Source organism: Hemicordylus capensis, chromosome 2 (assembly GCF_027244095.1).
Source record: "Hemicordylus capensis ecotype Gifberg chromosome 2, rHemCap1.1.pri, whole genome shotgun sequence".
Lineage (NCBI taxonomy): Eukaryota > Metazoa > Chordata > Lepidosauria > Squamata > Cordylidae > Hemicordylus > Hemicordylus capensis.
In genome coordinates this window covers 213,132,502-213,155,917 of record NC_069658.1, presented here as the reverse complement: position 1 = coordinate 213,155,917, position 23,416 = coordinate 213,132,502, and the positions used below count along the sequence as shown (strand labels likewise).

At 52.9% G+C, this 23,416-nt stretch overlaps 1 protein-coding gene across 2 annotated transcripts in view; it reads left to right on the top strand.

Annotated features, from left to right (window-relative positions):
* The window catches only part of ARID3A (AT-rich interaction domain 3A), a 59,999-nt gene that overhangs the window by 17,077 nt on the left and 19,506 nt on the right, over window positions 1–23,416 (top strand). The gene's annotated exons all lie outside the window — the stretch shown is intronic.

The following is a 23,416-nucleotide window of genomic DNA, read 5'->3' as shown; positions in this document are numbered from 1 at the left end:
AGCTGTCTGATTTATATCCAGGATTGGGGTTTTGTTGATTGTAATCCAGGTGTCCAGTGTTTTTCCATTCTTGGAGAGCCTAACTGAAGGTTGTGAGTGGTCGCAGGTGAATTTTGATTGTCTTCTGAAGTATAGGTCAAGATTACTATAGGCTTTAGTGTTATCTTAAAAGCAAACAAACCTGAAAACCAAGGTTCTAGTCCTGTGTGTGGGCAATACCAGTGAAACTCTTAAGAGCAGAGGAGGGTGTGCATGTGTAAAACTGGGATTTAAGCTTCATTCTTGCATAAATAAAATTATAATTTTAAGTATGTCACGTTCTTCCCGTTCACCCTTGCCTCCACGTACTTTCCTTCTCTTTCCCTGGTGTCAATATCTAGATTGTAAGCCTCCTAGGTCAGTCACCTGGCCGCATAAAACATGTACTTAGATGGTCCTGTATGAAAAATAATTCTTTGCTCTCACGGAGTTACACAGAGCTCTTTAAGTGCTTCTGTGTAGCAGGTGATGAGCTTCTGGCAGCTGTATTTTAAAAGGTGTGAGTGGAGGGGTGTGAAGAGAAACATTAAAGCAGAGTATGATCTGCACAAGCTGTCTAATGGCGCAGCGGGGAAGTAACTTGCCTAGGGAGCAAGGGGTTCGAATCCCCACTGGTATGATTCCCAGACTATGGGGGAAAACCTATATTGGGCAGCAGTGATCTAGGAAGATGCTGAAAGGCATCATCTCATACTGCGCGGGAGATGGCAATGGTCAACCCCTCCTGTATTCTACCAAAGGCAACCACAGGGCTCTGTGGGTGCCAGGAATCGACACCAACTCAACGGCACAACTTTACTTTATGATCTTCACACAGTGGGGTATACTCTGTTGGTAAAGAGGTTTAGCCCAAGAGTTTAACTGGAGATAGTAAGTTGAGTTCAAAAAACAAAGATGTATTAAGAAACGAAAACACCATATACAGAGAGGGAGAGAGAGTCATTGAACAACATACCTAAACAGCCACTAGCCTTCAGCAACAACGAACAGTTCTGTTTGACTCTTAACTGACCAAGGCAGACCTCTCATCATGCCTGTAATGGCCAGAAGGGGTTACTGCAGTGCTAAGAGCAATGCTCTAGACTTCTGTGTGTGTGTTTAAAAGCCCTTGATCTCATCCAGCAAACACCAGCACCTCTGCGTACTGCTCCCTTCTTTTCCCGTTTGCTTTACTGACTCCTGAAGCGGAGCTCTGTGTGTCTCGAAAGCTTGCCTGCTGCAACTTGCTCGCTGCCCCCACAGCTGCAGGGACGGCATATCGTGTCTGAAAGGACAGTGTTCTCTCTTTTTTTTTCCCCATCTGTGTGTGGAATGAGTTTTGTCCTGTGCGGCGCTATCAAGGCCGCACGTGCATTCGGAGTGGGACCCTTCCTCAATCAACCTGAGCGGGATCTAAAATTAACTGGGCGGGCATTAAAAACTGTGCAAGCGCACGCCTTGGATCGAACGCAGTGGAGGGGAGCTAATTTAACACCAGCAACCCCCCCCCCGCCCCGCCACCCTGAAATCTTTTAAAGCCCTTTCCCCTTCTTTCCGGGGGCCTCCCTCCCCGCCTCTCTATTTGATCAGTCCGGACTGGGCACTGAATAGAGAGGCTTTGGAGCTAATAGAAGGAAATGGTTCTCTGCTCCCCAGAGGCACGGACGCCTTTGATGTGTGGATTGTAAATACATTGGGAATTTGGGGGTGGGCTGTGGGGCAAGGCTCCCCGCCCCTGTCTCTTTTTGTCCAAGCGGCGGCAGCAGATGGAATCCAGATGGAGCTAAGGGGGATGTGTGGTTTTCCGCTGTCACGGTGGGGGGGGGACCCCTGTGCGTTTTGCAGGATTGTGAGGTTCTGTGTCCCCCTTATCTGTATTTTAAGTTGTAAGCCAAAGTTCTGCTTGGGTCGGATTCTCTCCCTGACTTCAGACCCGCTCACATGGCCTGCAAAGACTGCCTTCCGAATCTGACCCTGGTGACTTCCAAATTGTGATGTGGGTCCGTGTGTGTGTGTGTGTGTGTGTGTGTGTGTGTGTGTGTGTGTGTGGCTGGCAGTGTAAACGCCGTGGGGGCATATGAGCCGGGGAGACTGAAGCTGTAACAGGAGAGCTGGTCTTCTAGTAGCAAGTGTGAGTTGTCCCTTCTGCTAAGCAGGGTCTGCACTGGTTTGCATTTGGATGGGAGACTGCATGTGTGAGCACCGTAAGGTATTCCCCTTCAGGGATGGGGCCGCTCTGGGAAGAATACCTGCATGCTTACAGGCAGAAGGTTCCAGGTTCCCTCCCTGGCATCTCCAGATAGGGCTGAGAGAGACGCTCGCCTGCAATCTTGGACAGGCCGTTGCCAGTCTGTGTAGACCATACTGAGCTAGATGGACCAGGGGTCTGACTCGGTATATGGCAGCTGCCTATGTTCCTAGCAGCTGAGTGCATGCAGATGTGGAGATGCAAAGTGTTATACCTGCTAACTTGGCAAAGAGGCACCTTTTAACGTGGTGATTCTCTTTTATTTAGCAGGGGGAGAGCAACTGGCCCTATCCACCCCCAGCACAGGACCTCCAGTGACTGTTGCTGGTGTCTATCTTATGTTTCATTTTAGACTGTGAGCCCTTTGGGGACAGGGATCCGTCTTATTTATTTGTTATTTCTCTCTGTAAACTGCCCTGAGCCATTTTTGGAAGGGCGGTATAGAGATTGAATTATTATTATTATTATTATTATTATTATTATTATTATTATTAATAATAATACCGAACAAAAAACACCCTCTTGCTTGCCAATGATGCAGTGTAACTGCAGCAAATAGAAAACAATGCATGAAGGAGAAGCCAAAGCTGGGTGCTGCTCAACTTCTGTGGCTTTTAAGCAGGTGTGTGTGACTCCTGCATGAGGCTCAGTGGAAATGTTGCTACGGTTTCGTGTTGCCTCTCTGGCGTCCTCCCCTTCTCCTTGGTCTCTCTCTCTCCCTTTATGGCTCCGTCTTTCCTTCAGGCCTCTGTCCTCTCCATCCATTCCTCGGCTTTAGAGTTTCCTGGACTCTTCTTTCCATCGGCAGGTCCTCGGTGCCCTCCCCATTAAAACACACGCACACTGATTGACACTATTGCCAGGAAACAAAGCCCAAATTAGATCCAGCTTTTAATCCACGACAAAATGGGGGGAAAGCCAAGGTCCGGTACGGTGAGATCCACTCGCACTCTAGACCCTGCGTGACTCCGCAGCAGCTCCCTCCTCGCACACGCTGCCCTTTCACTTCTGCTTCGGATCCGGTCCTGCCTGCCAGCGTTCTGCCCCTGGCACGTTTCCCTGCGCCCCTAGCCTTGTGCTGACCGTTCCATGACATCACAGAAGCTCAGCCAATGGCTAGGAAGGATTCCCCGGCCGGCAGCTGGTTCTGCATTGATTTTTATGTCGATCGTATCTGGTGACCCAGGCGGTGTAGGCTGGGGGACGGCGGCAGCAAGCTAGACGCTCTCCCCCTCCCCGCTTGGTGGTCGGCAGCCCTCTTTCTGCCACTTCCCGACTCGGGGAAACGTGCGCCGAACGTCGCTGCCTTGGCTTGCGGAGGCGCCCAGGCGCCTGTGCCAAGGCCTCTGCCCGGGACAGCCCCTCTGGTAGCCTGTCAAGTCCCGTCTGGTGTATCCTGTTAGCCTCGTCTTGTTTACATTCCTGCCTTGCTCTTTCCAGGCATCTCCTTGCCGCGCAGGAGGGCCGATCAGCTGGGCGGGGAGCCTGCTCAGCAAAGGTCTCCTGGAGGGTGGCCAAGCCGACCGCCCTGCCAGATGCTTGGCGGAGCCAGCCCCTGGCGGAGAGCCAAAGGTGAACACGCCGCCGCCTCCCTCCCTCCCTCCCCCCCCCTCGCTCGCGCTCTACCGGGTGAGCTGGCAGCTCTCTTCCTCTGGAAGGCCTCGAGCCGAGCGTGCCGCCAGGGAGTATCTTGGTGCTCTGAGCCCTGTTTGTGTGCTTTGGGTGTCTGCCGTCTGGCTCATCCAGGTTGTGCTAAATCTCGGAAGCTGCCGTCTCCTGAGTCAAGCCCTTGGCCCCTCTAGCTCAGGACTGTCTGCACTGACTGGCAGTGTTTTTTTTTCCCTCCAGGATTCCAGACAGGGGCCTTTCCCGGGCCTAGGGCCTCCTACATGCTCAGTGAGGGGCTCTGAGATGTGGACACCCCACTCCAATCTGTGTGCTTCTTGGTAGAGGATTTCCAGGCCTCTTCCTAGGGGGGTGCGCTCGCCTGGGTGGAGCACTTGCACCCCCCAGCCCCAGCCCACCCCCCCCGTTCCTCCAGGGGTGCCCAGCGCATCGTGACAAGGGCGCATTGCCAGTAATGCAGCTTCGCCCTGGTTGTGCAATTTGACAGGCCGACCACACTTGGCATCTTTTGGCTTCCGGGTTTGTGTCTTTGGTCAAAGGCGCCAGCGTGTGGCTGGAGAACGGCCAACAGCTGGTCTCCAAGCAAAGTTCCTTCCCCCCCCTTCCCTCTCTGCAAGGAAGGTTCCCACGACAGCCGTTTCCTCCCCTTCACCCCTCGGCTTGGCCGTGCGCCGTTGCGTCACTTTTGCAAACCGGGGCTGGGTGGAAAGGGAGAGTTTACATAGGAAGCGGCCTCCTACTGAGTCAGACCATCGGTCCATCTAGCTCAGTGTTGTCTGCACAGACTGGCAGCGGCTTCTCCAGGGTTGCAGCAGGCAGGAGTCTCTCTCAGCCCTCTCTTGGGCGTGCTGCCAGGGAGGGAACTTGGAACCTTCTGCTCTTCTCAGGGCAACTCTATCCCCTGAAGGGAATATCTTATGGTGATCACACATGTAGTCTCCCATCAAAATGCAAACCAGGGTGGACCCTGCTTAGCAAAGGGGACAAGTCATGCTTGCTACCACAAGACCAGCTTTCTGGAAGTGGACACCTCTTCCGGGCTGTCTCTGTTTCTCCTCCTCCTGCAGTATTATGTAAGTTTTCACCAGAACCTGAAGATACGCAATGAGGCACGCCCCAGCCCTCGCCCCTTCCGGCCCCCTTTCCTCCTCGGGCCTTCAAATTAAAGAGAGAGAAAGAAGCTTGTGTTGCATTAGAGCTGCTTGCAAGACTCCAGGCAGTGAAATTTTTATTTATTTCTTATTTATAGCTCAATTTATATTTATTAGATAGATGGAAAATGATATGCAAATGAATTATATAAAAATAAATTATATTTGTCAATCTATGTTCATAGAGCCCGCATAGCGTGGTCGACTGGGACTGGGGAATGACCCGAGTTCGAATCCCCATTCAGCCATGGAACTCACCGGGTGACTTGGGGCCAGTCATGTATCTCTCAGCCTAACCTACCTCGCAGGGTTGTGAGGCGGGATTTTTGGACTCTGCTGTTGCCTCTCCCGAGTACTGAGGACCCCAATGCCTTGATTCTCATGGCACCCAAGAGCCAGACTTAAGGCTAGGATGCTCCAGCATGTATTAGTCGTGGGACCCATTAAGGCAAGGGTTCTCAAGTGTGGGTCCCCAGATGTTCCTGGACTACAGCTCCCATCATCCTCAGCCTTTGGCCATTGGGACTCGGGATGATGGGAGCTGTAGTCCAGCAACATGTGGGGACCCAGGTTTGAGAACTCCCGTCTCTAGAGGTTGGCAGAGACGTGATGGTTTTTATAAACTCCTCAGGGATCATGGAGGAAAGAGGGGAAGGGGAAGCTTTTTGCCCCTTTCTCATAAAACTGGGTTGACCAATGAAACAGTAGATTTGGGACAGACAGAAGGCAGGACTCTGTTTCATGGAACACAAAGCTGGTCTGCAGAACTCCTTGCCACAAGGTGTGAGGGTGTTCCACCAGCTTAGGGGGAATCAGGTCTCTTCCTCCTCCAAGAATGTGTCTTATCAATGGCAGCTAGTCAAATAATAGATGGACAGAACCTCCATCTTCAAGGGAGTCTACCTCTAGGTACTACATGCAGGGACAAAGGGAAGCGTCCCCTGCTTGTGAAGCAACTGGTTCATCACTGGGCTTTTTGGCCTGACCCAACAGGGATCGTTTCTGTTGATGATAGCCAAGCGGAACCTCCATGTTCCGAAGCAGTCTACCTCTGAATGCAGTTGCTAGGGAGTAGTGGGCTGTTGCCTTCATATGGCACGTGTGGGCTTCCTGGGATTGTAAAGCTCATGCTCGTATGCAGAAAGCACCAGATCTGGTCTCTGGCATCGCCATGTAACCAGTGATAGGATATCCGTTGATGGGAAAACAATGTCTAAGAACGCAGAGTGTTGCTGCCGGACGGAGCAGGCATGTCTGCGCTAGATGGTCCAAGGATATGACTCTGACAGCAGCTTACGCTTTTCAAATGGATCTGGCATGCCGAGTCGGGAAGAGTGGCAGGGGACAGGTTTTCTGGCCACCCGAGGGCACGAGCCACATCGAGGAAGCCAAGCCACGGAGGCCGCGTTTTTCCTCCTGGGAGGCCACTCCTGGGCTAGTGGAGGTCAGAGGGAGGTGACCTCTCCGATGCTAACCATGCTCCCGAGCAGAACAAAGGCCCCGCCCCCCCGTGGACAAAGTGCCGGCCCAGAAGGGCTATTATGCCCGCTAGCCGGGTGTCGGATGGGTTAAACAGAAAACATCACCCAAAAGAAAAGGGAACTTGTGCCCAAGAAGGGGGAAATTAGTGAGCTTGGATACGATTCGGAAGCGATTCGGAAAGCTCCCGGCTGCTTCGGCACAAAGGCAGGGTGGCCGATTCTGGGCAACCAGAGGCGTGGTGTGATCCGGTGACTTAAACGATGCTGTCTGGAGGGCTTGAGTTTCCCCAGTTAACCAAGTCAAAGAAGCCAAAGAAGTAAATAAATACGTCACTGGATCGGATCAAAGGTGCAGCATCCCTACCTCTAGTAAACTCACAAGCGCAGCATGAAGGCAGCAGCCTCTGTCTGTCCATACCCTGGCAAGTGGGATCCAGAGGTAGACTGCCTTTGAGCGTGGAGGCTCGTGGAGCTATCATAGCTACTGGCGGTGGGTAGACCTCCACGAATTTGTGGAATCCTTTTGGAAGCCACCTAATGGCGCAGTGGGGAAATGCTTGACTAACAAGCATGAACAGCCCTGCTAACTGGGCAAAGAGGCACCTTTTACCGTGGTGATTCTCTTTATTGAGCAGGGGGAGAGTCACTGGCCCTATCAACCCCCAGCACAGCACCCCTCCAGTGACTGTTGCTGGTGTCTATCTTGTGTTTCTTTGTAGAATGTGAGCCCTTCGGGGACAGGGAGCCATCTTATTTGTTTTATTTCTCTGTGTAAACCGCCCTGAGCCGTTTTTGGAAGGGCAATATAGAAATTGAATAAATAAATAAATAAATAATAAACAAGCAGAAGGTTGCCGGTTCGAATCCCCGCTGGTACTATATTGGGCTGCAGTGATATAGGAAGATGCTGAAAGGCATCGTGTCATACTGCGTGGGAGGAGGCAATGGTCAACCCCTCCTGTATTCTGCCAAGGACAACCACAGGGCTCTGTGGCCACCAGGAGTCGAAATCGACTTGACGGCACACTCTTACTTTCAAAAGACACCTTAGCCAGTGGCAATGAGTTCCATGCATTAGTTAGGCATTTTGTGAAATTGTGCCTTGTTGGATGACTCCCCCTCCCCAGGCAAGATGCTGAGTAGACCAGTGATAGCCAGGCTTCTGTGGCTTGTGGGCTTTCGAGAAGCCTCTGGAAACGAGATACTGCGCCGGACAGACTGACCCAGCCGGTCTTTCTTTACATTCTTACCCCGTCTAAATGGAACCTCCATATGGAGAAGCTGTCTGTTGGGGACAGGAGGGGGGCGGGGGTTTGCTTGCCAGCTTCCCGGAAGTATCTTGCCTGGCTGCTCTTGGGGGGAAAGGATGCCGTGCTAGAAAGGCCTGCTTCAGTCCGACCCATCCGGGCTGCCCCTAGGAGGAGCATAAGAACATAAGAACAGCCCTGCTGGATCAGGCCCAAGGAAGCCCATCTAGTCCAGCATCCTGTTTCACACAGTGGCCCACCAGATGCTGCTGGAACCCACAGGCTGGAGTTGAGGGCGTGCCCTCTCTCCTGCCATTGCTCCCCTGCAACTGGTACTCAGAGGCACACCCTTGAGGCTGTAGGTGGCCCACAGCCCTCTGACTAGTAGCCATTGATAGACCTCTCCTCCATGAAGTCATCCAAACCCCTCTTAAAGCCATCCAGGTTGTTGGCCGTCACCACATCCTGTGGCAGAGAGTTCCACAAGTGGATCACGCGTTGTGTGAAAAAGTACTTCCGTTTGTTGGTCCTAGACCTCCTGGCAATCAATTTCATAGGATCAACCCTGGCTCTAGTGTTATGTGAGAGGGAGAAGAATTTCTCTCTCTCCAATTTCTCCAAACCATGCATGATTTTATAGACCTCTATCATGTCTCTACACAGTCATCTTTTTTCTAAACTAAACAGCCCCAGGTGTTGTAGTCTTGCCTCATAAGAAAGGTGCACTAGGACCCTGGTCATCTTGGTTGCCGTCTTCTGTACCTTCTCCAGTTCAACAATGTCCTTTTTAAGATGTCAGCCACAGAATGTTGACAAGCATTGTCGTTACTGAGAGCACTGACCGGTTGGGTGGGGGAAAGGGTCCCCGCCAGAAAAGCCGTGTGGCCTTGGACGAGACCAAAAAGCCGGGGATCGGAGCTGGCAGAGACCCTGAAAATCGGGGCTGGTGGGGGTGCGGCGATCTGCATTCCTCACGTTGGCTTGGAGCTGTGTCTTGGTCTGCACTCCCAACAAGGGTTTCCAGCAAAAGTTTTGGGGTATTTGCCAGTGGTGGGAAAGAGCCTTGGCTGGAAAGCCGGCTGCCAGTCAGAGCACGCCCTCCTGAGCTAGATGGCCCAAGGGCCTGACTCAGTAGGAGGCAGCTTCCTCTGTTCATCTGTCCATTTTTACTTGGAGCAGAGTTATGCCAGTTGCTGCCCCTTTGCTTGCGGGCTCTTAAAACAAAACAAAGAGCCCTAAACGTGCCTCCCTTTGGGGCCAGAGGGGTGGGAGTTGGAGAAACTGCCTCCCTGTCCCACCCTCTTCTGCCGGCTTTCTAGTTTTTATGGAAGCGTCTAGACTCTTTATCGCTGGGTGCTATCAACAAGAGGTGTGTTGTCTCCAGCTGTGCTGACAGCCGCCTTTTTATTTGCCCTCTTAATGGTGGGGCAATCCACCCAAAACAATGGGGCCATAATGCTGGACCAGCTGCACCCATTCCGGGAAATAAAACTGTCTCCCCTTCCCCCCCCCCCGCCCCACTCCTCTGGGGTAAAATTGGACAGGCACACACGGTGTTGATTAGGAACCGGGCGGGATGTTACCATGTCCCTGGAATCCCGCTCAGGAGTTCTGTTAAACCCTAAGGCTTGCATGCATCCTGTGTCTTTTTGTAGCTGGATGCAAGAAAATCTCCGTATTAACATGGGGCACTGTGTCTCTCTCCCCCCACCCCCCGCCGTCTCCCTACCCACCCACCTCTCCTCTTCTGCTTTTTATTCTGGAGAGACTGTGCATTGGCTACCCTGCCGTTGGGTCTCCCCCCACCCCCCCACTTGCCATAAATAGCACACTTGTGTTTTTTGTGTGAATCCTGCAATTAAAGAGGGAGGGAAGGGGGCGTGGGATGGCGGAACGAAAAGCAGAGGAAGTGGCCGGGCCCCTCTTTTCTTCTCTCCCCCCCCCACCACCCCCATCTGCTGAACATAACCTTTTATTTTGGTTGCCGTTTGTGGCTAGGATCAAGGGTGTGAAATGGAAATGGGCCCGGCCCCCCAAAGTGGAGCTTTTAGGGTTGCCAGTCTCTTGCTTTAGGAAAAGCAAATATGGCGGCTGAGAGAGGGGGAGAGGCCTTGGGGAGGTCCCTGGTTCGAATCCCTCCTCCGCTGTGGATTCAGTAGGTGGTCCTCAGCAAACTGTGCGTGTTCACGAGCGCTCTGTCGGGTTTAGCTCCCCTTTCCGTGCTCCTGGGAGGATACCTGTCCACCTTGCAGGAAGGCGATGTCTGTGAGGAGCGCTGAACACAAGGGCCACCCCCGCTGGGCCAGAGAAGGGGATATACTGCTTCTGGACACAGAGGCTCCATTGTGGGTGGCACTTGCTGATATTTCTGAAAACAAGAAACTTTTGGGAGTCCTCTGCCTGGCCCCTGCGGTGAATAGATTTGGCTTGATCCAGTAGGTCTGTCTTGATCTTAAAAATGGAATAAAAGCCCGCCTTTCATCCAAAAGAGACCCAAGATCGCTTACAACAGCCAAGTCAAGGCCTTGTAAGCAGAACAGTTAAAAAGAAAGAAGTGCTGGACAAAAAGGGACAAGGGCACATACTGAGGTCAAGGAAAGCTAACTGGAATAGATGGGCTCTTGGGCCAGCCGCTGAAATATTCCCAAAGGAAGTGGCAGGGAGTTCCAGAGCACAGGGGTGGCCACCGAGAAGCCCCTCTCTGAACAGAACCACCACATGCAGCCATAGTCTACCACTGCACATGGGCTGCTGAGGGCAGACAAAAGGAGCAGTTTGCTTTTCTGTCTGCCTCTTGTGGTTGTACCAGAAGCCTCCTGCTGTCCCCTGTTAGAGACAGGATGTTGGGCAGAAAGCAGGTTGGCGGGGGGGTGGGGGGAGGAGTGCCTGTAGGGCCACGATGATGGCAAAGCGGGGAAGGGGCCATGTTCAAGCTGGTCAGGAGTCTCCGCTAGGCCTCCACAGCAACGGATTGCCTCCCTCTCTGCACTGAGGGTCAATTTACTTTCTCTTAAAATATTGATTAGGGCTTTCTCTGCCTTAGCTGGCTGAGCAGATAATCTCTCCCTTGCAGCTGTTGGAAATCTCCTCCTCCGCCTTCTCTGCCCTCCCCTCTGCCAATAGCAGACCTGCTCAGATACCCTGGGGGGCCGGGCGGTGTGTGTGCGCGCAATGTTTATACCTATACCCTTTGCAGCCACTTTGGAAGGGAACCTGCTCGGGTTTCAAGGCCTAGATGGATGTTATTTCACGGAGGGTTGCCCAGGAAGATTCTTGGGGTTTGAGGCGAGCTTTGCAGGACCTGAGCTGCAGGGTCAAAAAAAGCCAGGTGCTTTGCAAGACGGTGCTTCCAGCTGCTAGAAAAAAATTGCAGGCTGAGTGTAGCAGAAATTGCCTCCAGATCCCTAACTGTGCTACACGGAAGGAAGGTCTGGCTGAGCCCTGGAGTTTCTCCTGGACCTTTGGAGGAATGGGTCTGTGTGGCTAATGCACTCTGCACAGGTTTGGGGGCACTTAGTTATTTGGGTTCTTTTAACCCTAGGAAAAAGACCAAAGGGGTTTATGCAGTTGGTTCATGAAGTGGGGTTCCCTCTCCCCACAATACTAGCACTCCAGGGAGGGGTATCCCCCAGTTAAATTTGTGAGGCCCATAGACTTCCTCACACAGCACAAGCTTGACATGTGGAACTCACTGCCACAGGATGTGGCCTTCACTGCCAGCTGACCTGGTTTGGGCAAGCTGGGGTTTGGAGACCTGTCTGTTAGCATCATGACAATGAAATGGACCTGCTGGAGGTGAAATGGACCTGTAGTCTACTGCTGGATGCCAAATGCTAGAGAGAAGCGATAGGGGGCGGGGGGGGGGCTGCCTTCGTGGCATTGCTAACGTGGTTTCAGCCTGACCACTGTTGGAGAAAAGATGCTGGTCCGAGAAGCTCTGACCTGGCTGAATATGACTGTCCGGTCTAAGCAAGAGTTCTGTGTAAGCCAAAAGCATACATCCTGAAGTTTGGACTCAAGTTGATCTGGAATTTATTTTTTCCCCTTGGGGAGGGGCTGATGTGGTAGCTCATGCAGACTGGCTAACCTTCCCCCCCCCACCCCCCAATTTTTTGTTTGGTATTACTGAACAGGGCTATCCAAGAGACACTGGGAATGTAGGAACATAGGAAGCTGCCGTATACTGAGTCAGACCACTGGTCCATCTAGCTCAGTATTGCCTACACGGACTGGCAGCAGCTTCTCCAGGGTTGCAGGCAGGAGTCTCTCCCAGCCCTGTTTTGGCAACGTACTGTATGCTTTGGTAGTTTGTTGGTTCAATAAAAAAATCTTGTCCTATAAAAAAAATCTTGTCTTGTCCTATTTTGGAGATGCCGGTGAGGTGACTTGAAGCCTTCTGCATGCAAGCAGGCAGGTGCTCTTCCCCTGAGTAGGAGAGGAGAGCTGGTCTTGTGGTAGCAAGCCTGACTTGTCCCCTTAGCTAAGCAGGGTCTGCCCTGGTTGCATATGAATGGGAGACTAGAAGTGTGAGCACTGGAAGAGATTCCCCTCCGGGGTTGGAGCCACTCTGGGAAGAGCGGAAGGTTCCAAGTTCCTGGCAGCATCTCCAAGATAGGACAAGATTTTTTTATTGAACCAACAAACTACCAAAGCATACAGTACGTTGCCAAAGCACAATTATATACAAAGTGGTTGTTTGTACATGATATATCTACAAAGATTTACACACAAGGATTTGGAGACCCACAAGGTTATGAAGTATATGCAGGTAGTACTGTAACTTGGGGGTGGGGGATTTCAAGGCACATCAGGTAATCGGGGGGGGGGGGTTACATCTGACTTCCATTTCCACAATTTGTCCCACTGCTGTTTAGAAGAGATACTCTTGTCTTTTTGCACATAACCATACAAACTTTTCCAGAAGAGATTTACTGTCTCATCTGCGTGAGAAAGCCATAGGGCTGAGAGAGATTCCTGCCTGCAACCTTGGAGAAGCCGCTGCCAGTCTGTGAAGACAATATTGAGCTGGATAGACCAATGGTCTGACTCAGTATATGGCAGTTTCCTATGTTCCTATGAAGGGGGTGGGACTCCAGTATTGCAGAAATGCCCGGGATGGGTCCCTCTGCACTGTGTTCAGAAACCTACTGCCTCCCACCGTAGCAAGGTTTAGAGGTTGGTGGGGGGCAGTTGCTTTCTTGGCCTAGCCTACCTTGCAGGGTTGTTTGTTGGGAGGGCGAAACGGGAGGGGAGTGGCCATCTCGGCTGCTCTGTACTGTGTGGAGGAAGGGCAAGGCGAGAATCTAAAGCCGGGGCACCCAGGGTGATGAGGAGGGCAGGTCGGGTTTGGCCATGAGATTCTCGGCTGCACCTTCCTATGTTACTGAGTTATGCCCCCATCCCCCAAGGGGAATAGCTTCCAGTGCTCACACACGCAGTCTCCCATCCAGATGCAAACCCTGGCCGACCCTGCTTAGCAAAGCAGACCACTCATGCCCGCTACTGCCAGACCAGCTCTCCTGCCATGGGCTCCTCCTGGATTATATGACTGCCTGGCCGCGAGGCCTTCTTGGACACCCACCCTGGACACCTTGCCCAGGCGCTCTGTCCAAGCCGGGATTATGGCCCCCGGGAGGCTCGCTTATGGCACTCAGCGGATTACGCGGCTGGGTTCCCCGCGGGAACCGTGTGCCAATTACGTGACGGTCAGCTGAAGAGATTCCAGGCAGCCGGCCAAAGCTGATCTCGGAGCTGAGGATCTCTTCGGGGTGGCCGGGCCGGGCCGGGTCGAGTCTGGGGAACATTGGTCTCGGCTCTGCCTGGGCTCTGTGCCCATAGGCCGGGGGGGGGGGGGGCTCCCAGCTTGCCTGGCACAGTTGTGGGGATAAAGAGAGGAGGGGGCCCTCCTGTCTCCCACCTCCCCTCCCAAGGAGAGAGTGCGAGAGAGGCAGGCAGGCGTGCCCCTGAGTCCCCCCAGCATCGTGTGACACGTCCACAGCTGTGTGCACGCCTGCTGTCATGGATACTGTCATCCTGGCGGCGGGGCAGCCGGGGGGGGGGGGTTGTGTTACAACAGGGAGTGGGGTCGGTGGGTGTGGCAGAGAGCTCATCCAGGAGGACTGGATGCGTGGCTTGCAGGGGTCCCCTCCCAGCCCCCTCCCTTGTCCGCCATTCTTGGTTTTGGGAGACCTTAAAACAACAAATAATATTAATTTTAAAACTATCGTCCCCTGTTTGATTTATGCAGACTGTAATGGGGATTGGATGGATACTTTTGATGGTATAAGCAGTCGAATGTTCCAAGCTTGTCATGGTGGAATGTTGAAAACGCACCTTAAGGATGCTGGATGGAACAGCGTAATAAAGGCTGGCTGGCCGGTGTGGGTTGCTGCCCTGGTCTCTCCCCGCTCTTTCCCCTGATATCTCCCCATTCTGCCAGCCACGAGGCTTCCGTTCTGGCCGATTTGTGGTCGGCGAGCAATTGGAATCAAGGGTTTAAGGGAACTGCGATCACAAACAGATTGAGAAATCAAATTTAAAAACTGCGGATACTTGGCGAGACCAGTCACAATTTCCCAGTCGCGGATACTCAAAACCACGATTGGGGGCGGGGGGGGGGAGGGACTGACTGTAATCCCTTTGGGGCGAGGAATGACTGTAATCCCTTTGGGGCAGAGGCCTGTCTTCTGGCCAGGCGCCCCTGCCGATGGACGGGGCGATTTCAACGAACTCAGTTCATTGGACTGAACAGGTTGTAAGCCCCTCTCCTGGGCTTCTAGAAACCTGTGTGGAGTCCAGGGGCCTCTGCCCTGCCGTCCTTGTCATTTGCCCCCTACCCCTCCAAAAAGAGTTTGAGATTCTAGCTGCAGGCTGCTGCTTGCTTCTCTCTCTCTCTCTCTGCCCGGGTGACCTTCTGCCTCTTTTTAATTGCATCATCTGGTTTCCTCTTTGGTAAAGGGACTTCCTCTTTTCTCCCCTGCTGGTTTCCTCTCCTTTTCTTCTTTTCTCGTGTCTTGTGTGGCTTTCCCAGGGCGGCTGCTGCCTCTTCTGTTTTCCCTTCTCCTCCCCAGTCTTGGGGCCTGATGGGGCCGATAGACCCTTCCCTCCCCCCCCCACCAGTCAGCGGGTGGGGGGGATATCTTGATGAGGCTGCATCCACCAAAGGGAGCCTGCCGCCTCTAACTCGGTGGGAGTGGCGTGGCTCCCCTTGACACTCACGGCTCTCCAGGGCCTCCTTAGCCAGCAGCTCAGCCTGGCTTGGCAGCGATGATGATGATGATGATTTTTATTTATCTTTTGCCTCCGTTGGGGCTCTCTCCTTTTAACACATTTCGTGCTTCCTGTCTCCAGAGAAGGCAGCAGCTGGAGATGGCAGAGGTGAGAGGAGCACACCCACCTTCCCACCCGCAGGAGGCAGGGCCGGAAATGCACCACCGTGCCAAACTGCTCGGCGTCCGGCTGCGTTCTGCACCCTCAAACGTCCAGTTCGGGGTTGCATCCCTACGCAGCGCTCGCCAGGCACTGGACGACCTGGAGGGTGCTCCTTTCTTTTCCAGTCCGAGGGCCCTCCCATTTGGAGGTAACTGCCTCTGCACATTGAGGTTCCAGTTTTAAGCGAGCCTCCATTAGTAATAACAGTCCTCCTCCGGTTGCCTGTTCTGCCTTCCTCTGTTTCCACCCCCACAACTGGGAGGAAGCAAGCTGAAGCACCACCTTGCAGGACCAGTCTAGGGGCTAGACAGATGTCGCTGGGAAACCGACAAGCAGGGTATGAAGGCAGTGGTCCTTCTCGGCACCTGCTGTTTAGAGGTAGATGACCCGCTGGACATGGAGCTTCCATTCGGCTGTTATGGCTAACCCCTGTTGATTAGATCCACCCTACTTGCGTTTTTAACCTGCCTAATCCTCCTCTGCCTTTTTTTTTGCAAAGCCAGGTTTTTTAAAAAACCAGAGGCAGCCATGCCATCTTGTAGCAGGGAGTTCCACAAGTTAGCCCTATGTCTTGAAGCCACAAGGGAGTTGCCTTTGCTGGGAAATGCTTCCTTTTACAAATACAATGAATATTTATATACTGCTTTTCAACAAAAGTTCCCAAAGAGGTTTACAAATAAATTCAAATAAATAAATAAAGTAAGATGTTTCCCTGCTCTGCCTTCCCTGCCCAGATCCCAATCTGTTTCTGGGAGCAAGTTTTTTTTTTTTTGGCCAAAGAAATCTCAATTTGGGGCAGGGGGAATTCCTTACCCGTGTAGGAAGCTGCCTGAATTTGGGAATTTAAAAAAAGGGAGAGAGGGGAAACAGATGAGAGAGGAGCAGAGGCTATGTGGGTGCTTTGGTAGGGGCTTAAAGGAAACCTTTCCTTGTTTTAGAAATCTGACTCTGACTAGCAATATTTATATACTGCTTTTCAACAAAACATTTGCAAAGCGGCTCCCGTAGAAAAATGACGAATAATAATTGGCTGGTTCCCTGTCCCAGAAGCGGGTACAATCGGAAAAGAAACATAAGGTAGACCCCAGCCACAGCCACTGGAGGGATGTTGTGCTGGGGCTGGGTAGGGCCAGTTGCTCTCCCCCTTCTAAACAGAAGAGAATTGCCACTTTAGAAAGATGCCTCTTTGCTCAGTTAGCACGGAATCTGGGCTGGAGTTCGAGTGGCCATCTTTTGCTGTCTCTTTGGGTGCCCGTGAAGCTTTCTTCCCTTCCAGACTTTCCTAATTTAGCTATCCCACCTTTCCTATCGATACCTTCGAAACAAGAAACCGAATCACCGATTCACAGAATACTCCGAATCCCAGGCGGGAGAGGGGGCGTGCCTTCCTCTCCGGAGGCATCTGGTGGGCCACTGTGGTAAAATGAAGTGTTGAACTATAGAGGCCAACGAGGCCCCCTCTTAATGTTTTTAAGCCAGTGAAGGGTAGTGGTTAGAGTGTTGGACTAGGGCCAGGGAGACGCGAGTTCAAATCCCCATTCAGCCATGAAACTCACTGGGTGACTTTGGGCCAGGCACTTATCTCTCAGCCCAACCGACCTCGCAGGGTTGTTGTGAGGTTGAGTGTTCTCTCTAATTTTGTTTCATCTGTGTGCGGAATGAGTTTTGTTCTGCCATATACTGAGTCAGACCATTAGTCCGTCTAGCTCAGTATTGTCCCCATAGTCTGGCAGCGGCTTCTCCAAAGTTGCAGGCAGGCATCTCTCTCTCTCTCTCAGCCCTATCTTGGAGATGCTTCCAGGAAGGGAACCTGGGACCTTCTGCCTGCAAGTAGGCAGGTGCTCTTCCCAGAGCGGCCTCGTCCCTTAACTCACAGTACTTGCATGTAGTCTCCCATTCAAATGCAAACCAGGGCAGACCCTGCTTAGCAAATGTGACAATTTATGCTTGCTACCACAGGACCAGCAATCCTCCTCCTTGATTCTCGGTAGGAAGATGGGGAAGCTGGATTTTGAGCTGCTTCTGTTGGGGTGGGGCGCGCGGTTAGGCTTCCAGTCCATCCGTAAGGGTTTTTCTCAAATGTATTTCGAGGACCACATTCTCTAGCATTCCTTGCATTTCTGGGAGGGTTGCGGCAATCCGGTAATTCCATTTACAGTCAAGCAAGCTATTTCTCTGCAGTCGGGCTTTAGAGCTTAATGGCACTCGTTCGCTAACTACTTAAGAATGTACACTTTGGAAGCCAAGGAAAGAGAGCTACTGATGGGGATGGCTTATTCCTCCCCCCCCCAAAAAAAAACCACAGTGTGCCAGCACTATTTTAAAGCTGCTAGTCCTCATCAATTTTAGGTGTCAAAAGTCCCTCTTTTTCTTGGGGCCTTGCTGTGAATATGGCAGCTGGGTGGAGGAATCTCCACCCTTAGAGGGAAGATATGTGCCTTGCAATAGATCTTGAGGTGTGTTCTCAATTGAACGCAGGGTGCCAGCCAGGACTTCGCATCCAGGAACCCCTGGAACAGGGCAGGGCAATCTTGGCCACGTGGCTGGGGGTGATGGGAGTTGTAGTCCAGCAACATCCGGAGGGCCAAGTTCGCCCTGCCCTGCCTTCGGAGCTTTTTGACTACTAGGGGTGTGCACAGAACTGGCACAGGCTGATTGGTGCAAATTTAAACGACCCGGTCCATGAAACAGGTCGGTTTCATGCTGTTGAACCGGGTCGACCCGGTTCCGGTCAGTGTTCCCTGTAACAAGGATTCCCAGATGTTGTTGACTACAGCTCCCATAATCCCCAGCCAAAGGCAACTAGGGATGCTGGGAGTTGTAGTCAACATCTGCAAATCTCTGTTACAGGGAACACTGGTTCCAGTGCTTTGCTTCTAAAAGCAAGGCGGGGGTTCCCTATCTAAAAATGGGTTGGGGGAGTGGGCAAGAGGTCACCTTACCGGTCCCTCGTGGGGGTGGCTCTGTGGCGGTGGCCCCTTTCACCCCCGCTGCCCCTGTCCCTTCACCGTGGGTCTCGGGGGGGGGGCGACGGGACGCCAGCAGGGCCACTGCGGGAGCCCGTTTCCATAGCCCTTTTTAGATAGGGAATCCCCCTCTGCTTATGAAGGGGATTCCCCTTTACAAGCAAGGCATCGGACTGACTCAAATTCAGATTGGCTCCCTCTTTTGAGGGCTGGTTCGGTTCGAGCTCGAACCAGTCAAACCTAGCCGGTTCGAATTGAACCTGGTTTTATTCGAACCAGTTCTGCACACCCCTATTGACTCCAGCTTTCCTTGAAGTGCAGTGCAGATGGCCATAACATGCCGTTCGGAAGCCTCCCCTGGCTCACGGAAGGACTGCCATGAGCTAGGCTGCCTAGAGCTTCCAAACAGCCTCCAAGGGCCACCCACAAGGCACCGAGCGGAAGTAGCCAAGCCGGCAGGTTAGAAATGAGACTCGTACTGGAGAGGTCCTCTATTAATATAGCTGGCGCTGACCTTTATTCACCCTCAGCTTTTTAATAGCGGCTTATGGTGTGCGAATGAGGAGCACCGTTTTTTGCAGGGCCCGTGGGGAGGGGGTAGAAATTTGCTCGGGGGGTGGTGGTGGACAGGCTCCGGGCGCACCTGCTCATTTCAGTCCTGTGGCGTAACAGGAAGCAGCCCTCGAAACAGCACCTCACTCGCTGGGTTCTTGGTTTCAAAGGCAGACACAAATAGCTTTTCAGTTCCTCAATTTTATTGTCTCTCCCCTCTTCTCCCCCCGCCCCCTTCTGATACCTGAGCTTTTGAGCAATAAATGCTTCAGGGTTTCAGAATCCGCTGAAGAAAGAAGCCGCAGCTGTGCGTGGGGTTCCAGGGTGTGCTCACGTCCCGCTCCCGCCTCACCCGCTTTTCAGAAGTGCCCGGAGACCAGTCATTCCAAAACCCGGTGCGAAATAGGCCCGGCGGAGTTTCCCATGAGCCCAGAGAGGGTGCCTCATTGCAGCTCTGCACGATACCCCGCTCTGATTTGGCCTCTTTCCCTTCGATCTTTGCCGCCAATGGGTCATCCAGTTGGCCCTTCTGGTTATTTTCTAAAAGAGCTCTGTGCAATAGTCCTTTAGACTTGCTCTGCCCCTGGCCTAATCGGACCCTTCCGGCCTTAATCTACACTCCTCATGCACGCATTTATTTAGTTATTTATTTTACATTTCTATCCCGCTCTTCCTTGAAGGAGCCCAGAGTGGGGCACATGGCTTTGGTCATCCTCACAGCAACCCTGTGAGGTAGGCTAGGCGGAGAGGGAGAGAGAGATATGACTGGCCCAGAGTCACCCAGTGAGTTTCGTGGCTGAATGGGGATTTTGAACTTGGGGCTCCCCCAGTCCTACTCTAACCACTGCACCCCACAGTCTGCGGAGCTTGCGGGTGGCAGGCTAGGGGGTGGGGGTGGGCAGGGTCTTCTAGCGCCCTGCAGAGGCATGAGATGGTACCCAGTGTTACCTATAATGGGGATTCAGATATTGATGACTACAACACCCATAATCCCCACCTGCAGTGGCCGTTGGGATTACGGGAGTTGTAGTCGTCAGTATCTGCGAATCCCCGTTAACAGGAAGCACTGGTGGTATGTAGCAGGCAGGTCGGCATCTGGCAGGATGTTGATGGGTCAGAAATTAAGCCAGTAGCAAAGCAGAACACAAGAACAGCCCTGCTGGATCAGGCCCAAGGAGGTCCATCTAGTCCAGCAACCTGTTTCCCACAGTGGCCCACCAGATGCCTCTGGAAGCCACAGGCAGGAGTTGAGGGCATGCCCTCTCTCCTGCTGTGACTCCCCTGCAACTGGTACTCAGAGGCATCCTGCCTCTGAGGCTGGAGGTGGCCTATAGCCCTCCGACTAGTAGCCCTTGATAGACCTCACCTTCATGAAGTAACCCTCTTAAAGCCTTCCAGCTAGTTGGCTGTCACCACATCTTGTGGCAGAGAATTCCACAAGCTGTGATTATGCATGGTGTCAAAAAGTACTTCCGATCGTTGGTCCTAGATTTCCCGGCAATCAATTTCATGGGATGACCCCTGGTTCTAGTGTTGTGTGTGAGGGAGAAGAATTTCTCTCTATCCACTTTCTCCACACTGTGCATGATTTTATAGACCTCTATCAGGTCTCCCCTTAGTTGCCTCTTTTCCAAACTAAAAAGCCCCAAGTGTTGTAGCCTTGCCTCATAAGGAAGGTGCTCCAGGCCCCTGATCATCTTGCTTGCCCTCTTCTGCACCTTTTCCAGTTCTGCAATATCCTTTTTTAGATGTGGTGACCAGAATTGTACGCAGTACTCCCGGTGTGGCCGCACCACAGTTTTGTATAAGGGCATTAAAATATTAGCCGTTCCGTTTTCAGTCCCCTTTCTAAGGATCCCTACCCGGGAACTGGCCTTTTTCACAGCTGCCATGGATAGACCTGTCGACCTCCAGGAACTCCAAAGTTGCTATTCTGCCCATACACACACACTTTCTCCCCCCCCCCCATTTTTTCTAGCAGCTGTGAATTCTGTCTGGAATGCGTTGCGCTGCTGGACACATTGTGCGCCTCCCGGCCTGTGGGCCCACAAAGACGTGCATGCCACTTGCCCTGCTATCTGGGATTCCTTCTTCCCTTAAACTTTGTTGCCGCTCCAGTGTGCCTGTGGCGTTGTCAGCGTGTGCTCGCCGATGCAGCAAATTGGAGTCGAGGAGAGGAATCTAAGAACAGCCCTCCCTGCTGCAGGATCAGGCCCAAGGCCTATCTAGGCCGGCATCCTGTTTCCCACACACACTGGCCCACCAGATGCCCCTAGGGAGTCCCCAGGCAAGAGGGCAGGGCATGCCTTCTCTCTTGCTCTTGCTCCCCTGCAACTGGGGTATTTGGAGGCATTCTGCCTCTGAGGCCGGAGGAAGCCTATAGCCACCAGATTAGTAGCCACTGATAAACTTGTCCTCTGTGAATATGTTTAACACCCTTTTAAAGCCATCTAAGTTGGTGGCCATCAACACATCCCGTGGCAGAGAGTTCCATGGGTATGGAAGAAGGGGCCTGTGGAAAACGCCGCTGCAGTGCTTTCTTCACCAGGGCTTGAGGCTCCCCAACGTGGCGGCGAATGCCCGCTTTGAAATACTCTGGTGGCTCTTTTAAATTCCCTGCACAAAATGCATCCGTCTGGGGAACCTCCCTAGGCATGCCGGTGTTCTGAGCGGCCTGGAAACGCCGTGCAGCACTCAGCAACTGAATTCCTGGTGGGCGCGATAAGTGGGGGCCGCAGGATTTCTGTGCTGTCAGATCGGCAGCTGGTTGGAGCGAGCGGCATTCTTGCAGAGGGGTGGCTATTAATAGCTGGGAATGGAGATAGCAGGGGGCACCCGCACATTGCGGCCTGCTTCAACATGGAGGACTTGGTGGCACACACACACACACACACACACGTATACACACCCCGTGCTCACGAAAGGCATGAGGCAGCTCTGGGAAGAGCCCCTGCCTGCTTGCATGCTAAAGGTTCCAAGTTCCCTCCCTGGCAGCATCTCCAAGATCGGGCTGAGAGAGAGACTCCTGCTGCCTGCAACCTTGGAGAAGCTGCTGCCAGTCTGTGCGGACAGTGCTGAGCTAGATAGACCAAGGGTCTGACTCAGTATATGGCAGCTTCCTTTGTTCCGAAGGGCTCTAGGAATGCATCGAATTTCCGAATGGCCAATGCATTCCATGGTTGCTTGGAAGGAATCTGCGCTTTTCCGTGGTCGTTCCTTTGTCATTCATTTTCGTACGCATCTGCTTTGCGTGCCGAAGGTTCCAAGTTCCCTCCCTGGCAGCATCTCCAGAGAGGGCTGGGAGACACGCCTGCCTGCAACCTGGGAGAAGCTTCTGCCAGCCTGGGCAGACGAGGCTGAGCTAGACGGACCAAGGGTCTGATTCCGTCAAAGGCCACTTCCTGTGTCGGTAGGGCTGCCAAGCCATCTCGCTTCTGTGCCCGAGGAGAGCTGGTCTGGTGGTAGCAAGCATGACTTGTCCCCTTAGCTAAGCAGGGTCCTCCCTGGTTGCATATGAAAGGGAGACTAGAAGTGTGAGCACTGCAAGATCTTCTCCTTAGGGGATGGGGAAGAGCATCTAGGTTACAAGTTCCCTCCCTGGCAGCATCTCCAAGAAAGGGCTGAGAGAGATTCCTGCCTGCAACCTTGGAGAAGCCGCTGCCAGTCTGTGCAGACAATGCTGAGCTAGATGGACCAAGGGTCTGACGCTGTATATGGCAGCTTCCTCTGTTCCTATGCAACTCCTTGCCCTGATTTGGTTAACAAATTAAGCCAGTGGCAGTGCAGTTTCGGTTTGTACAAACAGACAGTGCCCTCTCTCTAGCTCACCACTGTGTCCAGCGGTCCTCCCAAGTTTTCCCACTCAAAGGTCTCTCCTAGCCCTAACTGGAGATGCTGCCGGGGATTGAACCTGGGACCTTCGGCATGCAAGCCGATGCTCTGCCATTCAGTGACAGCCCTGTCCCTATGGAGAATGTCTCACAGCGCTCACATGTAGTCACCCATCCAAACACAAACCAGGGCAGACCCTGCTTAGCAAAGACAGCTCCCTTCCCCAAATATGGGACACTTCCCAAATGTGCCTGCCATCTTTGCGTGGGGGCCACACTCCTCTTCTTGCACGGGGGGGGGGCGGGGGCAGGCTGGCCATTGGATTCTCATTTGCCACTTTTAGCTTTTTTGCTTGCCCTTTCCCCTGGCCTCTTCTGGTCCTGCAGCTAAGCCGAAATGCCCGTTGTGGAAATAAAGGCCCTGGCTGCTTTCCCTGATCCGTCCCCCTTCCTTGGCCGGCTTCCTTGTGGGGAGCTACAGTTTGAGGAGCTGGCCGCTTGCATAGCGTTGCCATCGTCTGGCTTTCCCAATCTGGGTGCCTAATTTGCATATTATGTAAATTGGCTGGGAAATCGTTTTTGAGCAGAAGAGTGGCTGCACGTTTTGCTCCATTATAACTCCGCTTCTACAAGGTCTAGAGCTTAGCTTTAAAAAAAATTATGAAAAGCTGGAATCTGGGTGAGATGCTTAAAATCCGGGTGAAACCTGGAATTCCAGGGTGTGTGGCAACTTTGCTCTTGCATGCCTGCAGGGTGATGGCACGGCCTCTCCTGCTGGCTTCCTGCTGTGCGGGGGGGGGCGGGGGGCTTCTCTGGGGCAGAGGAGCAGCAGGTGGCAAGTGCGTTGGCAACCCATGACACTGATG